The 8,343-nt window shown below is 41.3% G+C and overlaps 1 pseudogene; it reads right to left on the bottom strand.

The window, feature by feature from the left end:
- Window positions 1-5,858: 5,858 nt before the first annotated feature.
- On the bottom strand, window positions 5,859-6,599 carry LOC132686933 (small ribosomal subunit protein eS4, X isoform-like; annotated as a pseudogene).
- Between the last annotated feature and the right edge of the window lie 1,744 nt (window positions 6,600-8,343).

The raw sequence follows: 8,343 nt of genomic DNA on the forward strand, positions 1-8,343 counted from the left end.
TATTGAGAGGATCATGTGATTCTTGTCCTTTCTTTTATTGATGTGATGAATCACGTTAATTGTTTTGTGGCTATTGAACCAGCCCTCCATCCCGGTATAAATCCCACTTGGTCGTGTTGAATAATTTTTTAATGTATTGTTGGATCTGGTTGGCTGATATCTTGTTGAGGATTTTTGCATCCATGTTCATCAGGGAAATTGGTCTGTAGTTCTCCTTTTTAGTGGGGTCTCTGTCTGGTTTTGGAATCAAGGTAATGCTGGCTTCATAGAAGGAGTCTGGAAGTTTTCCTTCCATTTCTATTTTTTGGAACAGCTTCAAGAGAATAGGTGTTAACTCTTCCTTAAATGTTTGGTAGAACTTCCCTGGAAAGCCATCTGGCCCTGGACTCTTGTTTTTTGGGAGCCAATAGTTCATTTTTGCTATGTTTCCCTTGCCTCTGGAGATGTGTTGAGTAAGAAGTTGTTGTGGCTGAGGCCAAAGATGTTTTTGCCTGCTTTCTCCTTTAGGATTTTTATGGCTTCCTGTCTTACATTTAGGTCTTTCATCCATTTTGGGTTTATTTTTGTGTCTGGTGTAAGAAAGTGGTCCAGGTTTTTTTTTTTCTGCATGTCACTATCTAGTTTTCCTAGCACCGTTTGTTGAAGAGACTGTCTTTATTCCACTGGATATTCTTTCCTGCTTCATCAAAGATTAGTTGGTGTGTCTGTATTTGAAAAGAAACTATCAAAGGCTGATCCTGTAAGTAGCTTCCACTCTGTGGAGGGGGCTGAAGCATGCATACTGGCAACTCTAACATGTGCCTAGGTGCCACAAAATTTCAGCTGGACTGTTAAGATGTATAGAAGGAGAGGACAGGCCTTCTAGATGGAGGAAACTTTATATTCCAAGGCACAGACACAGTGAAGCTTGGATGTTTCTGGGAATGGTTTCATTAATTCATTCCTTTTATGTGTGTATATATATAGAGAGGGGGGGGGGGGAAGAGAGGGGGGAGAGAGAGGGAGAGGGAGAGAGAGGGAGAGAGAGAGAATAACTCCTTTGCGTCAAACACTATTCTAGACCCCGGAGATACAGCACCAAACAGGGCAAAATCTTTGCTCTTATGAGGCTTTCATTCTGAGAGGCAAGAGGATAGACAGTAAAAAATCAATTAGATAACTTCAGATAGTGATAAGTATTATCAAGAAGACAAAGCAACATAATATAAAGCATAAGTGGGGTGGAAAACATTAGATAGTGTTGTCAAGAAGGAGTTTAATTAGACTTGAGAATAGAGTCTATGATAGAAAAGTGGAAAGGTCATATTGGGGCGGCCATGCAACATCTTGAATGTCAGGTCTGCTAAGCTCTCTTTGGGCATTTCAAGAAAACACTAAGTACTTTAATTCTCAAAGAAGTGGGAACTGGTGCTTGCTTTCCTGACCAATGGTCTTTTCCAGAACCATGTATAGAGGCACTGTAATCATGTATCCATGCTGGACAACTCAGTGGAAATGGTCATTCTATACTTGGACCCTGTTGTATCTTGAGATATTTAAATCTATTCAGTTTCTAAATGCCCCAAAGGCTAATGTTGATGTGCTTGTCCAGGAGATATTGAAGACCTTTTCGTAGTCACTCATAAAGTACTTTTGAATCACAGGTAACTTTAGTTTATTATTTTTCCTAACATTATCTCTCACTGAAGTCAGTTCACACAGGAATTCACAAGACTCAACCACTTTTCAGTTGTTTTTGTCAAAATGACCAAATACAGTTTTCAAAAAATAAATGTGTCATTTCTTGAATTCTGTACCTAAAAAAAGTCAAATTGGATTTATCTAAAATAGTCTTAGCTATATGATTTTCATTCAGTGAAAATTCAGAATATTTTGGCCCACAAGGAGAATTTTTAAAAATGTTTATTTATTTATTTATTTTGAGAGAGAGGCAGAGAAAGAGGGAGGGAGAAACCCAAGCAAGGCCATGCTTGGTCAGTGCAGAGCCTGATGTGGGGTTTGATCCCGTGAACTGTGAGATCATGAGCTGAGCTGTTAAGTCAAGAGTTGGATGCTTAACTGACTGAACCACTCAGGCACCCCACGAGGAAAATTTTTAAGGAAAGTTTTAAGCATGTGAGCTGTAGTGGACACTGTTATTATATATATATATATATAATATATATATATATATATATATACCTTAACATTTTTTTAAAGTTTATTTACTTATTTTTAGAGAGAGTGCTCGTGGGGGGAGGGGCAGAGAGAGGGAGAAGGAGAGACACAGAATCTTAAGCAGGCTCCACGCTGTCACCACAGAGCCTTATGCGGAGCTAGAACTCATAAACCGTGAGATCATGACCTGAGCCAAAGTCAGATGCTTAACTGACTGAGCCACCCAGGCGGCCCAAAACTCTGTTATCTTAATCCATGATTTTTTTTTCTTGACACAAAAACTATTCATTGGACAATATCAGCTTTTCTGTAGCTCTAAACATCTATACTTCTAGAAGATCTTACAGTTTGGAAGGCTTATAAGATAGCTATCTGGAGTATGTCTTACGCGAAGAAAAGAGTTTTCTCTCTGAGCTGAATGACAGCAAAGAAATAGGCAATACCGAGCTTGTTTGTTGCCAGCATGGTAGGAGGGACAGTCCTGAGAATGGAGGAGGGGGGCTGGGTTGTGGATGATAGTACAGATTAGAAAAAAGAGGAAAACATGAAAACAAAGCAAATGGGGTAGAAGTGGGCTTGTTTCAGTGTTCGGTAAGGATACACCGTCCCATGAAATCAAGCCACAGCAGTATAGTTATTAATTTTGCCACTTTTATAGAAACAGCACTTACAAAACTGGACAGCAGAGTATCTGAAGGAAAAAAGTTATCATTGCTTTTTATAAAATTATGGAGGATACTCTTTAAAAGCAACAGACAAGGTTGAATTAAGGTTGTAAGTATGGGGCGCCTGGGTGGCTCAGTCAGTTAAGTGTCCGACTTCAGCTCAGGTCACGATCTCATGGTTTGAGAGTTCGAGCCCCACGTCGGTCTCTGTGCTGACAGCTCAGAGCCTGCAGCCTGCTTAGGATTCTGTGTCTCCCTCTCTCTCTGCATCTCCCTGCTTGGGTGTGTTCTCTCTCTCTCACAAAAATAAGTAAACATTAAAAAATTTCTTTTAGGTTCCAAGTATAGATTGAGTATAGCCCCCAAATTATTGTGCTGAGTTATTACCTTTCTTGATTTGATTCAGCTTATGAAGTATTTTTTTCCAAGTTTGTGTGCCTGGTGGGTGGACGATGTGAGATGTAGCACAGCAGAGTTTACAGCGACTGGAGCTCAGGGGCTAGTTGCCAGGTGAGCAGTGAAGAGTCAGACAAAGAGAGAATCATATGTGTAATAGCCGGGGCTGCCATAGCAAAATATTGTTGACTGGATGGCTTAAACAACAGAAGTGTGTTTTCTCACAGTTCTGGAAGCTGGAAGTCCCAAGATCAAGGTTCTAGCTTGTTTGGTTTCTGGTGAGAGCTCTCCTTTTGGCTGCCTTCTTGCTATGCCCTCACATGGCCTTTCCTTAATGTGTGTGCAGGGAGGGCCGAGAGGAGGGAAAGGGGAAAGAGAAAGAGAGTTCACTAGTTCTCTGGTGACTCTTCCTGTAAGGACACTAATCCTGTTGAATCAGGGCCCCACCTTAATGACCTAACTTAACTTTAATTCCTAAGAGGCTCCCATCTCCAAATATAACCACACTAGGGGGTTTGGGCTTCAAGATATGAATTTGGCGGGGTAGTAACGTGTAGTTTATAAAATACAGTGGACGGAATGAAGCTTCTAACTGAAGCAGAGAGTAGAACAGTTTTATGACTGAGTAATAAATTGGCCTCTGAGCTTCCAGGCTAAGAAGGCAAAAAAGGGAAACATAGTAGGCTGTATGAGTTTAAGTCAGTGGATGATCTCTGTAACATCTGAGGCCTTAGTCCCTCTTATTTTGTGTTTCTGTTTGTTGAAGCAGTTATAGACACTGGGCAGTAATGGCAGGGGTAGAGAGGGATGTAGTTTAAGGGTAGAAAGAGTGTTGCACTTCATCACACTCCAGGTTTTTTTTTCTACATAGAAGGCTGATTTTAATGTTTATTTTTTGAGAGAGAGGGAGAGAGAGAAAATGAGCAGTGAGGAGCACAGAGAGGGAGACATAGAATACGAAGCAGGCTCCAGGCTCCCAGCTGTCAGCACAGAGCATGACGTGGGGCTTGAACCCATGAACTGTGAGATTATGACCTGAGCCGAAGTTGACGTTTAACCGACTGAGCCACCCAGGTGCCTCAGAAGGCTGATTTTAAACAGTGCTTTTATCCCTCGGAGCCTGGGTGGAAGATGTCACAAAGTGCAAGTTCTGGACTGGAGCTGGGTTTATTCACACTAGAATTAAATATTGGAGTCTCTGAACTCTCAGTGCCTTTGGAGGAATACAAGAAAACAAGTGGAAAGTCACAAATCCTGCAAGCAGATTATTTTAAATTTTAAAATCTTTATTTATCTTTGAGAGAAAGAGAGAGAATGGGAGACAGAGGATCCGAAGTGGGCTCTGCGCTGAGAGTGGAGAGCCGATGTGGGGCTCGATCGAACTCAAGAGCTGTGAGATCATGGCCTGAGCTGAAGTCGGACGCTTTTAAATATGAGAAGGATTTGTAAACCCTATTACTGGTTCAAGTTAATAACATACTTTTTCCAAAACTGCTAAGAATTTTATGTTAATTCCTTTGTATTCAAGTTAATTTAAAATGATTTTATCCTGAAAATTACCAATATCTATGGGATAACTGGAGGCAGCTCACTGGTCACGAACTAGAGTTGGTATTTTTATTTTAGGTTTTGTGTTGGCCAATAGGTGACCTGTGTGTCATGCAGGGGATCACAGGACCATTCGAATGATGCCTGTGTAATTCATTAATACTTAGTTCTGAAATGGTTTCAGAACTAATACTTAGTTCTGAAATGGCATTCTTCAATTCTTTGTTTTTTTATTCTAATTGTGCCGTAATATCTTTTTTTAAAATGCTTATTTATTTTTGAGAGCGAGAGTATGAGCCAAAGAGGGGCAGAGAGAAGGAGAGGGAGAATTCCCAAGGAAGCTCTGTGCTGTGAGTGCACAAGCTCATGAACTTGTGGGACTCAGGCTCATGAACTGTGAGATCATGAACTGAACTGAAATCAAGAGTCGGGTACTTAACTGACTGAACCACCCAGGCACCCCTATCTTTTTTTTATTTTTATTTTTATTAAAAAACTTCTTTTTCATGTTTGTTTATTCTGATAGAGAAAGAGAGCACAAGCAGGGGAGAGGCAGAGAGAGAGGGAGAGAGAGAATCCCAAGCAGTCTCTGCACTGCGGGGCTTGATCCCACGAACTGTGAGATCATGATCTGAGCTGAAATCAAGAGTCAGGCATTTAAGCAACTGAGCCACCCAGGTGCCCCACCATATTATCTTTTTAAAAAATTGAAATATGGTTGACCCATAATGTGACATTTGTTTCAAGTATGTAACATAGTAATTCAACAACATCTATGTTATGCTATGCCTATCACAAGTGTAGCCACAATCTGTCACCATTACAGTGCCATTGACTGTGTTCCTTATGCTGTGCCTTTTATCCCAATGACTTACTCATTCCATAACTGAAAGCCTGTGTCTTTCACTCTATTTCATCCATTTTGCCCACCCCCCCAACCTCTCCCCTTTGCCAAACATCAGTTTGTTCTCCGTATTTATGGGTCTATTTGTGCCATCTTATCTTAAATTAAGTACAAAGACCCTTCAGGTCACATCACTAGAGATCATTTCACCTACTGTTCTGTTTGACTGCCAGTGTCTTGTCTGTCCTTCAGCAATGTCCTTTTCCTCAGGCAAGAGAAATCCATGTTTTGTTGCCTTTGCCAATAATGAAACTGTTGGAGAGTTGAGAGGCAAAGCTGTTGCCTCTGGCGTCTTTCACGGGAACAACGCCGAAAGAACAAGGATGTAGGATGTCTCTCTTCATCGGTGGTCACACCAATTCTTTACATGTTAGCACCTCTGATCACTATATACAGGTCACCAGTGTCAAACTTGATGCAATCAGTAATCTGTCCAGTCTCCAAATCAATCTGAATGGTTTCATTTACTTTGGTGAGGAATCAGGGGGACAGTTGGTGTGAGCATCATGGGTCACCAGATGAGGGATTTCTTTTGTGCCCAGAAAGACCTTTCTTACTTCACACAACTTGTACTTGGCTTCCTAAGGTGTAATATAATGAATAGCAAAGGACCCTTGGTGTCACAGATGAGATAGGAATTCTCTTCAGTCTTGTCAATGCCCATGACATCTATTAAGCCAGTAAGGTAGGTTGTATCAGTTTGGACTTTGCCATCAACCTTATTGGACTGCTGCGTGCAGATCTTCTTTATTTCCTCTCCTGTCAGAGCATACTTAAGTGTGTTCCTTGGAGAATGATGAGGAGAAGACCTTCTCTCAGCTCATGGGGCCTGGAAGATGGATGAGCAACAAACACACTGGTCAAATTATTAGCATCCACTGCTTTAGAACTGCTGCACACTTGAGATGCTTCTTGGGACCAGGAGCCATGGCTGTGGTAGCCATGAAAAGAGCATTCTTCAGTTCTTAGCTTGTGTAAACTTTCTTTTAGTTCAGCTTGGTTCTTAAATCTATGTTGTTTTCTCAAAATGGTAGAAAGGGAAGAAATAATTCCTGATCATTAAGATCCTTTCAAAATGGAAAATTCAGGGGGCACCTGGGTGGCTCAGCGGTAGCATCTAACTACAGCTCAGGTCATGATCTCATAGTTCGTGAGTCTGAGCCTCGTGTGAGGCTCTGTGCTGACAGCTTGGAGCCTGGAGCCCACTTTGAATTCTGTATCTCCCTTTCTCCCTGCCCCTCCCCCACTCACACGCATTCTCTCTCTCAACAATAAATATCAAAAAAATTAAAAAAAAAACAAAATGGAAAATTCAAGAGTTATCAATGTCTAATAACTAGAAAAACAAATATACTATAAATGCAAACTTTTATTGCTCCATTCATCCTTTGTCCCTTCATAATGTGATCTTTTTTTTTTTAATTTTTAGTGTTTATTTATTTTTGAGATAGAGAGAGAGAGAGAGAGAGAGGGCGAGCATGAGAGGCAGAGGGGCAGAGAGAGAGGGAGACACAGAATGAGAAACAGGCTCCAGGCTCCAAGCTGTCAGCACAGAGCCCGACATCGGGCTCGAACTCACAGACTGCGAGATCATGACCTGAGCCGAAGCCAGACACTCAACCTACTGAGCCACCCAGGCGCCCTACATACCAGGGTATTTGTTACGCTCTGGATAAAACGTGGTCCCTTGGAACTTCTCTGTGATTACAGTGCGGTGTGAGTGTGACAGCTGCCATCCTAGAGACATGCACAAGTACTACTGGAACACTTGTGGAGGTCGCCTTTTCTAGATGAGAAAATTTGGGTTGGTTTCTAGAGAAGATGGCACATGGGCTGAAAGGTGAATAGGAGCAAGCCATGGAAAGGCAGGGAGTTCAGGACCTTACATGCATGGGAGCAGCTGGCTCAAAAGCAGAGAGGCACAACTGAGTGATACCTTAGCCAGTGACACGTGGTTCAGAAGAATATAGAGCGAGAGTCGTGTGAGGTAAGAGAAAAGGTTAGGATAGAATGTTGCATTCCAAGCTAATTTGGCACTTTTTCCTAAAAGCTCTCCAAAATTGTGTGAAGGGTTTTAACCATTGGATTGGGGTGATCAGATCTGCTTTTTGAATGACAGGGCCAGTAAGACTATGGCAAATGGATTGAGGGTGGGGTGCCCCACTGTGGTCTGGGATCAAGATAGAAATGATTGCCGTAATCCAGTCAAGAAGCGAAGAAGTCCTGTACTAGACTGTTAAATATTTCCCAAAGACATAAAAACAAATCTCTTACACAATCCTGGGCCAGATGCTTTAAACAGTTATTTAGAGAAAAGCAGATAATATCTGCTTGCAGGCAGGGCTAGTTATTTTTTTTCTTTCTTATTTAAAAAATAAAATAACCCATCAATGCAGTTTCAAACCCATATGATATGTTAGAACTCCTGAAGAAAAAACAACAGATAGCAGCCATTAAATCACCCATGCTTACCAATAGTCTACTCCCTTTTCAGGCAACTCTGTGCAGATTAATCAGAACCAAACCCATAAATTTTAATTGTAACATATGTTCTGTCATCTGCCAATGTATTTTCAAGTCTGCGCAGGTATAACCATATGCTACGATGAACAAATGAACTGGAAAGATCAAAGTTATTTGATCTGGTTCCATGATTTAGAATTTCCAAATCAA

This window comes from Panthera onca, chromosome F1, assembly GCF_046562875.1.
Source record: "Panthera onca isolate mPanOnc1 chromosome F1, mPanOnc1 haplotype 2, whole genome shotgun sequence".
Classification (NCBI taxonomy): domain Eukaryota; kingdom Metazoa; phylum Chordata; class Mammalia; order Carnivora; family Felidae; genus Panthera; species Panthera onca.